Below are 14,110 nucleotides of genomic sequence, written 5' to 3' on the forward strand. Positions count from 1 at the left end.
GGGGATGGGGAGGATGGAAAGGAGGGACTGCTAATAAGTACAGGGCTTCTTTTGGGGATGATGAAAATTTCTGAAAACTGATGGTAGTGATGGTTGCACAGCTCTGTGAATATACTAAAAACCATTGAATTCTATACTTTAAAGGGATGAATTGTATGGTATGTGAATTATATATCCCTAATAAAAATAGATACTAAAGAAAGTCCTTCAGATTGAAAGCAAATGACATCAGATGGTAACTTGAATCCAAAGCAAAAAAAATAGCGAAGCGCTAGTAAATATGGGTAACTATAAAAATCACTATGATTACATATTTCTTTTCTTAAGTGCCTTAAAAAATAACTGCATAAAACAATATGTATTGTGGGCCTCTAACATATAGAAATATAATATATGTGACAGTAACTGCACAAGGAGCACAGCTGCATTGGAGTAAAGGAATATCACCTCAGACAGTAACTCAAATCCACAAGAATAAATGAAGAGATCAGAAATGGTAAATAAGAAGGTTAATATAACAACCTCTATAAATCATGCTTGCTTTCCTTTATTCTCTCAGTGTTTTTACACGAAATAAAAGTATATAAAGCAATAAACATGACCAGTAAGGTATTACTGGGTCTCTCACATATAATAGCAAAAGAGTTAGAAGGAAGAGAGCTAGATAGGAGCAGTGTTTCTATATTTCATTGTTAGCGAGTTATTACACATCCTAACAGATTCTGATAACACATATATTTTAAGTGGTTTAGAGCAACCACTAAGAAATGACTAAGAAAAAGTGAAAAATTAACAGAATTAAAATGTTACACTAGAAAATACTCTCTTAATACAAAAGAAAGCAGGAAAGGAGGAACAGAGGGAGAAAAAGACATGTAACGTATAGAAAATAGAAAGCAAAATGGCAGATGTAAATCCAACCATATCAATATAACATTAAACAAGAATAGATTAAACAAACCAAGCCAAAAGGCAGAGTTTCTAAGACTGGATAAAAAAACACATGATCCAACTAATGGTGTCTAGAGGTAACATGCTTTATTTTCAAAGACACAAATAGGCTGAAAGTAAAAGAAGAGAAAAATATATACCAAGAAAACAACAACCAAAAAAGAGAATGGAATGACTATACTAATGTCAGGCACATTAGACTTTAAAACAAGAAAATATTACCAGAAATAATGATAAAATTATTGTAGTAATGACAAATGAAGTCACAATCACATCACAATGATAAAAGGTCAAGCCGTGAGGAAGATGTGACAATTACAAACATATACACACCTAAAAACAGAACCCCAAAATACACCAAGCAACAAACGACAGAACTGAAGGATGAAATAAACCATTAAAAAATAATAGTTGGAGGTTTCACTACTTTCAACAGTGGATAGGGCACCTAGGCAGAAGATCAACAAGGAACTTGAAACTAACTAGACAAAACAGACAAAATACAGCATTCCACTAAACATCAGTAGAATACATTCTTCTCAAATTCACATGGAACATTCTTCAAGACAGACCGGATTCTAGCCCATATAACATGCCTCAATAAATTTTAAATTTTAAAATAAATTTAAGGGAATTCCCTGGCGGTCCAGTCATTAGGACTCCACGCTTCCACTGCAGGGGGGATGGGTTCGATCCCTGGTGGGGAACTAAGATCCTGCAAACCACACAGCACAGCCAAAAAAATTTAAAAAAAAATTAAATAAATTAAATTGAAAAAGAAACAAAGTATGTTCTCTGACCACAAGAGGATTAGATTACAAATCAATAAAAGGCAGCAATTTGGAAAATTCACAAATATGTGAAAATTAAGCAACACACTCTTTAATAGTGTATTAAACAGGAAGTGCAATGATTAATTAGAAAATACTTTAGCTGAATGAATATAAAAACACAACATACTAAAACTTACAAAATGTAGCTAAAGCAATGTTCAGAAGGAAATCTATAGCTGTAAAATGCCTGTATTAAAAAAGAAGAAAAATCTCAAATCATTTATGGTCAACTGATTTTCCACAAAGGCACCAAGACAGGGCTTCCCTGGTGGCGCAGTGGTTGAGAGTCTGCCTGGCGATGCAGGGGACATGGGTTCGTGCCCCGGTCTGGGAAGATCCCACATGCCGCGGAGCAGCTGGGTCCGTGAACCATGGCCACTGAGCCTGCGCGTCCGGAGCCTGTGACCCGCAACGGGAGAGGCCACAACAGTGAGAGGCCCGTGGGCCGCAAAAGAAAACAAAACAAAACAAAGTACCAAGACAATTCAATGAGAAAAGAACAGTATTTTCAAGTGCTGGAAGAACTGATACATACATGGAAAAGAATAAATTTGGACTCCTACCTCATATAGTATATAAAAGTTAACTACAGATTGATCACAGGCCTAAGAATAAGTTGGACTTCATCAAAATTAAAAACATGTGTACTGCAAACCATATCATAAATAACAGGAAAGGGCAACCCACAAAATGGGAGAGAATTTGCAAATCATATATCTGATAAGGGGCTTGCATCCAGACTATATAAGGAACTGAGACAACTCAATAATAAAAAGATAAGAATTCAATTTAAAAAATGGGCAAAGGATCTGAGCAGACATTTCTCCCGAGAAGATATACAAATGGATAATAAGCACATGGAAAGATGCTCAACATCGTTAGCCATCGGGGAAATGTAAATCAAAACCACAATGAGGGGGCTTCCCTGGTGGTGCAGTGGTTGAGAGTCCGCCTGCCGATGCAGGGGACGCAGGTTCGTGCCCCGGTCCGGGAGGATCCCGCTTGCTGTGGTGCGGCTGGGCCCGAGAGCCATGGTCACTGAGCCTGCGCATCCGGAGCCTGTGCTCCACAAAGGGCGAGGCCACAAACACTGAGAGGCCCACGTACCGCAAACAAACAAACAAACAAACAAACACCCCACAATGAGCTACCACTTTACACCCACTAGGATGGTTATAATGAAAAAGACAGATAAGAAGTGTTAGCAAGGATGTGGAGAAACTGGAACTTTCATACAATGCTGGTGGAAATTTAAAATGACCCGCCCATTTTGGAAAACAGTCCGGCAGTTCCTTAAACGATTAGACATAGTTACCCTTTGACCCAGCAATTCCACTCTGAGCTGTATACCCAAGAGAAATGAGGACTTATGTCCAAAAACAACTTATACATAAATGTTCTTAACAGCACTATTTGCAATAGCCAAAGGACGAAAACAACCCAAATGCCCCTCAACTGATGAATGGATAAAATGTTGTCTCTCCAGAGAATGGAATATCATTCATCCATAAAAAGAAATGAAGCACTGAGGCATAGTACAACATGGATGAACCTTGACAACATTATTCTAAGTGAACAAACTAGACACAGAATGTCACATATTGTACGATCCCAATTATATGAAATGTCCAGAATAGGGAGACCCATAGAAAAAGTAGGTTGGTAGACTGGTGGTTGCCCAGGGCAGAGGAGCTGGGGGCTACAGGGCCTGTGTGTAACCGCTCGTGGATATAATCATCTGGGGTGATGAAAATGCTCTAGAATTAGATTGTGGGATGGGTGTACAATCCTAAGAATACACTAAAAAATCACTGTACACTTTAAATGGGTGATTCGTATGGCATGTGAATTATATCTCAATAAAGCTGTTTAAACAATTACTCGACAGGGCAGGCAGAATGGTGGTTAGGCTAAATTGAGTCTATTTTCTTTCTGGCTACAAAATTATAAGCACCTAGAAGGCTGCTGGTCCCAGATGGTCCTGGGATAGTTCTGAACAGCAACAGGACCCCCAGACCACACCCAAGCGTAGGCCAGAGGGAATGGCTGGACCAAATTCTACAGGGGGCGGGGGTCTGGCCCCCCGCAGGCCTATCATGGGGTGATCAAGCTCACTCACCAAGCATGGCGCTGATGAGCCTGTCGGGACGGGCCCGGGCAGATGTGGAACACAGAGTGTTGAAATACAGCCCAGAGCCCTCCCGGATGGGGCTGAGCATCGGGGGCGGCGTGTAGGCAGGGCACTGGGACAGTCCCTTCAGGAGGCGGTCCACCAGGAACACGGGCGAGCACAGGCAGCTCTGGCGGCATCCTCCCGGGCCCGGCTCCCCAGACATGGAGGGCGGAGGAGGGATAAGCAGTGCCTTGGGCCGGAGGAGCTTCTTCCGCTTCCTGTGTTGGCTGCTCTCCTTGTTGTCTCTCTCTTCCCCGTCCTTCTCCTGTCCCTGGAGAAAAAGAGACTTCAGAATCACAGGGGTCACCAGAGGCCACCAGCCCCACAGCTCAGTCCTCAAGATGGCCTGAGAGTGGGAAAGGGTACTGAACAGCCAGACGCACACCCAGCATGGCCGTGCAAAGAGTCCTCAGCGCAGGAAGCCAGGCAGGGCCACCACGCCTGAGCCAGATTCCAGACACTAAGCCGGGCAATGTTTGAGGCTGGGGCCTTTTCAGGCACCCACACCTCCCAAGGAGAGGCCTTCACTCAGACCATTTTGGAAACTCATGTCCGTTGTTAAAGTGACTGGCACTTAAAGAGTGGGGGCCAGATGGATGCAACAGCATGACAAAAGGAAAACCTGTTGCCCTCAAAATGACAGCAGCTCCTGCGAGACCAACAGTGGGTTCCATGCACCCCGTCTCCGAGTCCAGCATGAACTTCTCCAAGTGGGGTCTTCCAGCACAGGCTGAAGAGACGACGGCTTGACCTTGCTACACTCTCTCTTACCTCCACGCAATCTCCCCTCCTCTCTGCCCATCTTACCCCTCCTCATCCTCCAGCTCTCAGCTGCAACACCCCCTTCCTCAGGCAGGGTTTCTGGTGCCCCAGGGGCTCCTACAGCTCCCTCTCCCAGCCCGGCCAGTTGTGGGTCATCAGTATCCGGGGATGGGTCTAACTACTCCGCTGGGCTGGGAGCCCCAGGAGACGGGGGCAGGCCTGTTGTGGTCCCTGCAGTGTCCCCAGCCCTGCCCAGCACAGGGCCAGACACAAAGGAATTTCACTGGAGGTTGAATGGATGAAGGAACATGCAAATCAAGCTCTTCTGGAGTCAGGATTTGGGGGCTTTTCTCACAGCTCCCACTGGAAGCTGGAAAGCAGCTGGAAGGAAGTGCACCCACCTTGCTCTCCGGGGGATGGTTCGCTGAAGCCACAGGCACCGACACAGGGACCACCAAAGGGGCTGCGGTCATGTTGTCCAAGGACTTCCTGCCTCCCGGGGAACTCTGCCTGTCCCCCCTCCAGCCTCAGCACCTGTCTTGGTGGCTTGCAAACTCCATGCCACACACCTACACACAGAGAAGAGCCAGCCCTTTAAGAGACACAGTACGTAGGGAGCAAGGGGCCCCTCCAGAGCAGCAGAGCCCTGACTCCCGGACCCCAGCCAGGCTTCCCGCAGGAGGGCGGCTCCATCCTGAGATGAATGGCAGCTTCGAGCCCCTTCACCTGCGGCTCCTGCTTCCCTCGAGGTGACGGCCACTGGTCGCTGTGAAAACACATGTGGCTGCTCAGCCCTCTCTCTGTATAAAACATCTGGCTGCAATTCTTGCAGACGTAAGAGCTCCTTGGCTCTGCCCAGTCTGTGGGACCACCATTGTGCTGGTTACTGTGGGGAAGAAAGGGAGAATGGGACTCGGTCCCCAAACACTGATCCTCTGACAGATTTGGACGAACCCTAAAGAAATGGAGATGATGCCCCCGATTCTCTGTGACCTGGTGCTCGCCCCTTCAGGAGTGAAGCATCCAGAGCTCGCTCACCCAGGGCCAGCACATCAAAGCCACCAGAGGATTCCCGAGGGGCTTCGGAACTTACCAGCCACACGCCATGTTCTCCTCCTTCATCGGGTGGGGGAGCCGGTAGATATTTCCACCCTGAAGACGAAAATACATCTGAGCCAACATATCAGAAATGAGATGCAAGAGTGAAAACTATAAGACTTGGAAGAAAACACAGGTATAATTCTTGGTGACCCTGGAGTAAGCAGTGGTTTCTTGGATGACTCCAAAACCAAACAAAAGACAGACGTATTGGACTTCATCAAAACTTACAACTTCTGTGCTTCAAAGGACAGCATCAAGAAGTGAAAACACAGAATAAGAGAAAGAAGTGCAAATCATGTATCTGATAAGGGACTATGTAGATTTCTGTATCTGTGATACATAATGAACTCTCAAAGCTCAAAAATAAAATCACAACACAATTTAAAAATGGGCAAAGACTCTGAAGAGACACTTATCCAAAGAGGATATACAAATGGCCAATAAAGACATTAAAAGATGCTCAGGATTATTAGCCATCAGGGAAATGCAAATTAAACCATAATAAGATTATCATTTCCCACCCACTAAGGTGGCTGTAATCAAAAGAACCAACTGGACAATAACAAGTGTTGGTGAGGATGCAGAGAAACTGCAGGCCTCATACACTCTGGGTAGGGATATAAAACAGCACAGCTTTTTGGAAAAGTCTGGCACTTCCTACAATAGAATTACCCTATAGCCCAGGAATTCCACTCCTAGGTATTTTCCAAGAGAAATGAAAACATATGTCTAAACAATAATCTGTACACAAATGTTCATAGCAGCGTTATCACAATGGCCAAGAAATGAAAACAACCCATGTATCTATCAGTTGATGAATGGATAAATAAAATAGGGTGTATCCATACAATGAACAACTTACCAGCGATAAAAAGGAGTGAAGTTCTGACTCGTGCTACAGCACTGAGGAACTCGGAGAACATCATATGAAGTGAAAGAAGCGAAAGACACAAAAGGCCACGCAGCATTATGATTCCAATCACATGAAGTGTCCAGAATAGGCAAATCCATGGAGACAGAAGGTAGATGCATGGTTGCCAGGGGCTGGGAGGGATGGAGAGATTGTGGGTGACAACCCAGGGTGTTGGGTTTCTTTTTGCGGTGATGAAAGTGTTTTGGCAAAGAGTGGCGATGGGTGCACAACCTCGTAAACAAACTGGATGGTGCACCTCAGGATGGCGAATTAGATGGCACGTCAATATTAAACCTGTGGAAAAAAAAAGAGGAGGAGGTAGCTGTGGTGTGACAGGAAGGATGCTGGACCTCGGAACAGCACGAAGAGACGTGGCCAAGCTCTCTGCGCCCAGGACCTCATGGGCACGATGTGGGAGGACCCAAGCTGCTCCACAAGGGCGGACCGGCGCCAGGCCTGCAGCAGGGGCCAAGTCGGACTTGTGGACCTGTGATTCACAACCAGAATAGACACAGCATTTCACGTACAAATATCAAGGGCAAAGGAGCTCTGCCTTTCATTCTCTGAAAAAGTGAAGGAGGCAAATCCAAAAGGAAGCCAAAGGCAGAAAGAAAGCAAATAGAAAAAGTTTAGTGAAGAAACATGACGCAAAGTGTCTCTGACAACTCTAAAGCCCTGTTCTGTTTTGTGTGTGTGTGTTGCAGGGCGGAGGGTGATGGGAGGAACCATCACCCCTCTGGACCTTCAATCCCCCCTCTGTAAACAAACGGCATCTGACGATTTGCTGAGGTTATATACAGTGCCTGGACAAGTCAGAAACACGGACACAGGTAAGGACGACACTCTGCCTCCCGCATGGTTAGGTCCCGTGAGAGGGCCCTGGTACCTGGATCCTGTTGAGTATCATCAGCTTGGACTTGGAGTCCCAGGGAGGATCCGCTGGAGGCCCGGCCAATGACGAGAAGGAGGCCATGGCTACCTGGCTTGGAGAAGCCGCACAGCACATATCCATTTTCTTTTTTTTTTTTTTTTTTTTTTTTTGTGGTACACGGGCCTCTCACTGTTGTGGCCTCTCCCGTTGTGGAGCACAGGCTCCGGACGCGCAGGCTCAGCGTCCATGGCCCACGGGGCCAGCCGCTCCGCGGCATGCGGGATCCTCCCGGACCGGAGCACGAACCCGTGTCCCCTGCATCGGCAGGCGGACCCTAAACCACTGCGCCACCAGGGAAGCCCTCACATATCCATTTTCACTTTCTCCTTCCGGAAGCCTGGAAGGCGCTGGGCCCTGGAGTTGCCAGAGAAGAGCCTGTAGCCTCCGCCCCAGGAGCAGGCCGGGCCCTCTTCACCTTTTGTGGCCCCAGAAGCCGTGCCATTCTCAGCCTAGGCCTGCTTCCCTGGGAGGTGGGCTCTGGATGACTCCTCTCCTCCTAACTGGGTCTGACGCAGGGCCCCGGGGGAGAAGATGTCCCACAGGTCCAAGGTCCCTTTCGAGGACCTCAACTGCTTCGCCAGAGAGGAGATGTCTGGGTTCCCAGGAGGGTCCAGGGACGACGCTGTGAGGGCAGGTGGAGCAGCAGCCACTTTTGGTCTTCCCTTTGTGTCCTGGCTCACTCTGCTGGGGGAGGCCTCTGTGGGGAAAGCAGGTTTGGATTTTCTCCTGCGGGTTAGGGATCCCTCTGGATCAGGGTTCACGGGGCCAGCATGGAGAGTCAACAGTGGGCGCCATAGGCGGGGGCTACTGTGGCCACGGCCCCTGCAGTGACTTCAGGGCAATTTGCTTGCCGTCAGGTGTGGGAAGCTGGGAGGAGGCGGCGGCACCTGGGTGTGGGAGGAGATCTGCTGGGACTTGGTGATCATCTGGAACACCTGCATCTGCTCGTGGCGCACCAGAGATTCCTGAGACTTCAGGAACAGCTGCCGGAAGAGCGGCGTGGCATCCGACGGGAGGCCGCTGGACTTTGGGCTGTCCTGGGGGCTAGGCTCACCAGGGTTCTGCCACGAGGAGTCGCAGTCAAATTTGCGCCTCTTGGAAGCCCAGGAGTCGTCTTCCCCACTGGTGCTGACATATCTAGGGTCACCCGAGGCCTCCCCTGGTGCCTTCAGGAGCGTGGGAGGGAAGGGCGGCATGTCCTCCAGACCGGTGCCCCGGCTGGGTGAGGGCTCCGCCGCAGGGGAGTCGCTGCTGAGCCCGGGGCCAGGCTCGGAGCCCTCCCGGGACAGAACTGCAGAGGGCTTGTGGACGACAAACATACTGTTTCCTTTGCTCTTAGGGCAGCCCGACAGGTTTCAGAGCCACTGGAAACTGTGGCTTGATGGCTGGGAACTGGCGGGGACAGTCTGGCAACGGAACAGAGGCAGGAAGGCGGGCAGGGGAGCGCCCTCGGGCCAGCCCTCCAGGGATGATGGGGGCTGGAGCAGCAGCAGCTCCGGCTCGGCTGGGTCGGGGCCGCTGTTCTCCGCTGCATGCGAGTGGATGGCCGTGAACAGGTCCGTGGCAGGCTCCTTCCGTGGGGGCCAGGGCTCCTCGGGAACCTCAGTGCCCAGGGCTCCTGAGGCCGCCGGGGTGCTGGCTGGGCCGCAGAAGGAGGACCCTGACGAGGGCAGGGAGGAACAGGCCGTGCTCCTCCCTTCCCCGCTGTCTGAAGGCCCTCCCGGGGCTGGCCTGGGAGAAGGGATCTTCTGTCAGACGATGCTGCTCACGATACAGTGCAGGAGGTCTCGGTTGGGCAAGAGGGAGCTGGGGGATGGGGCTTCCGGGGGCACCAGGGACCACAGGCTCGCGGGTGCGGGCTGGCTTGCCACCTCGTGCACATGGGGTGAGTTCCCGCAGGGCTCCTCCTCCGGGGGGGGCCTCCTTGAGGATGCACAGGCCGTGCTGGACCTCGGAGTGCCAGTGCAGGGAGCGGTAGTCGCAGTAGCTCTTGCTGCAGCCCTGCGCACTGCACACAAAGGGCTTGGTCTTCTGGTGGGTGAGCATGTGCCTGGTCCTGGAATCACATGAGGAGAAAGTTAGTGGGTGTCTCGGCGTGGGTCACTAACTGCAGGAACCCAGACGTGTCCCCAGGGGGCAGCAGCATCGCAACTCAGAAACTGTGCTCAGACCCTATGAGGAAAGACCCCTGCTAAGGCCAAAGCCGTCTGGAAGGGGGAGCTCTTGCCCTCATCCCTAAGCAAACCCCTAATTTGAGATTAAAAACATCAGTGGGAGCCAAGTCAGAGTTCCCCAAAGTGGGTTCCTAAGGAACACCAGTCTCCAGGGTTGCTCCCTGAGGACTTGGGCCCAGCTGGCAAATAAGTTTGGAAAAAACACTCTTTACTTCTTGGAGGATCCTAGTAGCAAACTGAAAAGCCACAGAGCAGATAAAGAGAGATCTGTTGAACTTTCCATGTCTCTCAAACTTATTTGCCCACAAAACCATTTTTTTAAATAGACACATTTAGCGTCCCCAAGAACCAGAGATGCAGAGTTCTGAGAACGCACTTGAGGAAATGCTAAGTTGGGGATGATCCTTCCTTGAACAAAGGAGTCTTTGCCTTCCCACAGGAGTCCTCTAGACAGTGACCTGGGAGCCACACAGGAAAAAAAAAAAAAAAAAAGAAAAAGAAAAAGCCAAATGTGCCTATAATTTCTGCAAATATAAAAGAATGCAAGTATGTATTATATTTACATCATACTTATACCTGCATTAATATATTATAAACAAATGGGTAAATCACCCTCTGGGTTCCCAACAATCCTACTCCGGATGGTTCTAATCAATGGGACCCAGTAAATAATGAAACCCTTTCCCAAACGTGGACCCTTGGCCTCCATCTGAGGGAAGCAGCAGAGAGGGCATCCGGAGACCCACTTTCTAGCCCTATTACCAGCTTGTGACAGGAGTAAATCATTTCCCATCCTTAATGGCGAGAGGGGAGAGGATACAATGAAAGCGGGATCCATCGAAGCCTCAGTAAAGGCCGGGCGAGCTGTAAACATGCAAGGGATCGTCCTCTCCCACTTACGAGTCTCTCAGTTTGAAAGCCTGTCTCTCCTCCCTCGGCAGCAAGAAAACTTATCATTTCTAAGACATGAAGAACAAATGGAATTCTGCTCCTCTTACACTGAGCTTGCTTTTTAAAGTCAAGTTTAAAAAAAAAATCGAGTTAATAAAAGGGGGAATTAAAAAAGGAAAAAAAGAGAGTGAACACTCCATTGCCATGTTCTAGAAACAGGCATTTCAGAACCCCTCACGCCCTGGTGTTATCCCAACATATATTCCTCATGGAGTGCATACCTGTTCTGCTCAGACAACTACCAGGGACTCTGAAAATTTCTCTACACAGTTAGCCCAACTCCCTCCATGACAAAATTGCCTCTGGAGTGTGTTTTTAAAGCACATGGGTCCTGTCTGCAAATCGCAGTGGCGCTCTCCTCACTGGAGTGAATCTGGAGGCTGGGGAGGGCAGGCTGTCCGGGGCAGTGTAGGCCCTGCCCCCCACAAACACTGGCCGTGGGAGGAGCACAGGTCGCACACACCTGGGACACCCGACGGTGGGGGGCGGTGCAGGTGGATGGGAGGGGATGCAAAAGAACCAGGAACACGCCCAGCCCCCAGCAGCCCCCTGAACAGATGTCCCGACCAGACTCCTACATACAGGTGGTCCTGACGCTTAAAGGCCTTGCTGCAGATTTTGCACACGTGTCTCCTCTCCTGGCAGTGTGTCGGGTAGTGCTTGCTGAGAGAACTGGCGCTGCTGAACACCTTCCCGCAGGGGCTGCAGTCCAGGAGTGGGTTCTGAGGGGAACTGTGCTGCCGCTTTCCTTTCCTTGTGCTCCCAGACGTGGCCCTGCCTCCTTCGTTAGCCTCTTTGGGCACCTTGAGCACGCCTAGCCCCAGGTCTAGACAGAGGGAGAAAGAACAGGTTATGACATCCGGGGACATCGGAGCCCGGGCGGAAGCGCTCTACCACCCTCGGAACAACTTCAGCAGCTGAGTCCAACTCAGGGAGATGGCCGAGAACCCCAACTTCAGCAGCTTCACTCGCAGAGAAGACCAGGCTTAGCACCAGGTGAGGGGGAGAAGGGACCCTGGTCAGGCCACACCTCCAGGGCGGCACCCAATCTTGAAGCCACACTTGGGGGGTAAGGGAGGGGACAGCAACAGTCTGAGTGCTTCCAGGACAGAGTGACTGGACAGGCAGGACTTCATGACGGTAACATCAACAGCACACTTGCAAGTGCAATCCAGAAATGCACAAGGCAAAATCTTAGAAAAGTTTAAGTCCTTTCTCCCAGCCAATTCCACTCTGGTTTTTTAATTAAGGAAATTAAGGCAGATCTGTACAAATTAACGGAGACCTTGCAGTGAACTGCAAGTGAGTTAACTGCAGCATTGTTTTTCCTGGTGAAATGTGAGAAACCACCTAATAACTGACACGAGGGCAGGTGGGTGACTGCATTCTAGTCTCAGTGGTCTATGGCGCAGGCATTTAAGATACAACTGTAGGAAAATATCCGATGACGTGAAAGGATGTTCATGCCGTACCACTAAGTGCTGTGCCACTAACAAGATGATTGCTGAAAAACGGAATGATCTAGTCTTTAGAAGGGACAAATAAATTTGAATACAAACAAACAGAATGGGATTGACTGGTAGGATCATGGATCATCTTAATTTTCCTTTTCCTGCCTATCTGAATTTTCCATGTTTATGTACTTTTTGGGTAAATGATAAAAGGTATTTCCACGAATCACCTCATCAGAGGAACAGGTGAAGAGGCTGGGAATGTCCATGTGGGAGAGGGAGATGTCTTCAAGTAGCTGAAGGGCCAGGATGTGGAGGAGGGAGCACACTGCTTCTGTCTTGCTACAAGGGGCAGAGCTAGATTTGATGAATAAAAGGTAAAGAGAGAGGGCTTCCCTGGTGGCGCAGTGGTTAAGAGTCCGCCTGCCGATGCAGGGGACACGGGTTCGTGCCCCGGTCTGGGAAGATCCCACATGCCGCGGAGCGGCTGGGCCCGTGAGCCATGGCTGCTGAGCCTGTGCGTCCGGAGCCTGTACTCCGCAATGGGAGAGGCCACAACAGTGAGAGGCCCATGTACCGCAAAAAAAAAAAAAAAAAAAAAAAGGTAAAGAGAGGGACTTCCCTGGTGGCGCAGTGATTAAGAATCCGCCTGCCAACGCAAGGGACATGGGGTCGAGCCCTGGTCCAGGAAGATCCCACATGCTGCGGAGCAGCAAAGCCCGTGCGCCACAACTACTGAGCCTGCGCTCTAGAGCCCACGAGCCACAACTACTGAAGCCCACGCGCCCAGAGCACGTGCTCCGCAACAAGAGAAGCCACCTCAATGAGAAGCCCGTGAATCACAACGAAAAGTAGCCCCCGCTTGCTGCAACTAGAGAAAGCCCACATGCAGCAACGAAGACCCAATGCAGCCAAAAATAAATAAATAAATTTATATTAAAAAGATGTGTAAAAAAAAGTATAGGGAAGCTGATTTTAAATCACTAGAAACGTAAGGACAGTGGATACAAGACCTAAGAACTCTGCAGGCTTGCTGCTGTGTTCCTAGCTCCTGGGATTCCCATTCCTGTACTCGTAGGCACACAGTAACTGTTGCATGGATGAATCATGGAAGATTTTTCTACCCCTTAAGATGGATTAGACTGCCTCACGTGATAGCAAGTTTAAAAACTGCCCTTCATCTAGGATGCAGCAGAGGCTGGACCCAAGAATCCAACAGGTCAGGGCGTGCATACTGCACTAAAGGACCCCAAAGGCTAATTCTCTGTGGCTGAGATGTAGCTTGAGAGACACAGCAGAAAGGAACCTCGACTCTCATCCCAACTCTGTCTCTGGCCATTTGTCACTTAACCTGTCTGGTCTACATCTTCTTCATAGGAAAAGCTGCTGTGTTGAGTGGTCGAATGATTCTAACAGTTTAAATGGCGGAAAATAGGACTCCCATGTGGGAAAGTCCTTGCCTTGATAACTTACTTTTAAAATGTTCATTAGAGGGCTTCCCTGGTGGCACAGTGGATAAGACTCCGCGCTCCCAATGCAGGGGGCCCGGGTTCGATCCCTGGTCAGGGAACTAGATACCATATGCATGTGGCAACTAAGAGTTCGCATACCACAGCTAGGGAGCCCACCTGCCACAACTAACACCTGGTGCAACCAAATAAATAAATAATAATATTTTTTTTTAAAAAGATGAGTATTTAAAATAAATAAATAAAAATAAAATAAAATGCTCATTAGGACCTCCCTGGTGGCATAGTGGTTAAGAATCCGCCTGCCAATGCAGGGGAGACGGGTTCGAGCCCTGGTCCGGGAAGATCCCACATGCCGCGGAGCAACTAAGCCCGTGCGCCACAACTACTGAGCCTGCACT

At 49.3% G+C, this 14,110-nt stretch overlaps 1 pseudogene across 1 annotated transcript in view; it reads right to left on the reverse strand.

Annotated features, from left to right (window-relative positions):
• Positions 1–14,110, reverse strand: part of LOC307066828 (zinc finger protein 541-like) — a 32,854-nt pseudogene that overhangs the window by 16,354 nt on the left and 2,390 nt on the right. The window contains exons 2-8 of the transcript in view: positions 11,372–11,615; positions 7,985–9,720; positions 7,620–7,748; positions 5,813–5,871; positions 5,446–5,605; positions 5,121–5,288; positions 3,904–4,228 (exon numbers count right to left, since the gene is read on the reverse strand). The product of the transcript in view is annotated as a zinc finger protein 541-like (transcript). The remainder of the gene's footprint in view (positions 1–3,903; positions 4,229–5,120; positions 5,289–5,445; positions 5,606–5,812; positions 5,872–7,619; positions 7,749–7,984; positions 9,721–11,371; positions 11,616–14,110) is intronic.

This window comes from Hyperoodon ampullatus, assembly GCF_949752795.1.
Source record: "Hyperoodon ampullatus genome assembly, chromosome: 18".
Classification (NCBI taxonomy): Eukaryota; Metazoa; Chordata; class Mammalia; order Artiodactyla; family Ziphiidae; genus Hyperoodon; species Hyperoodon ampullatus.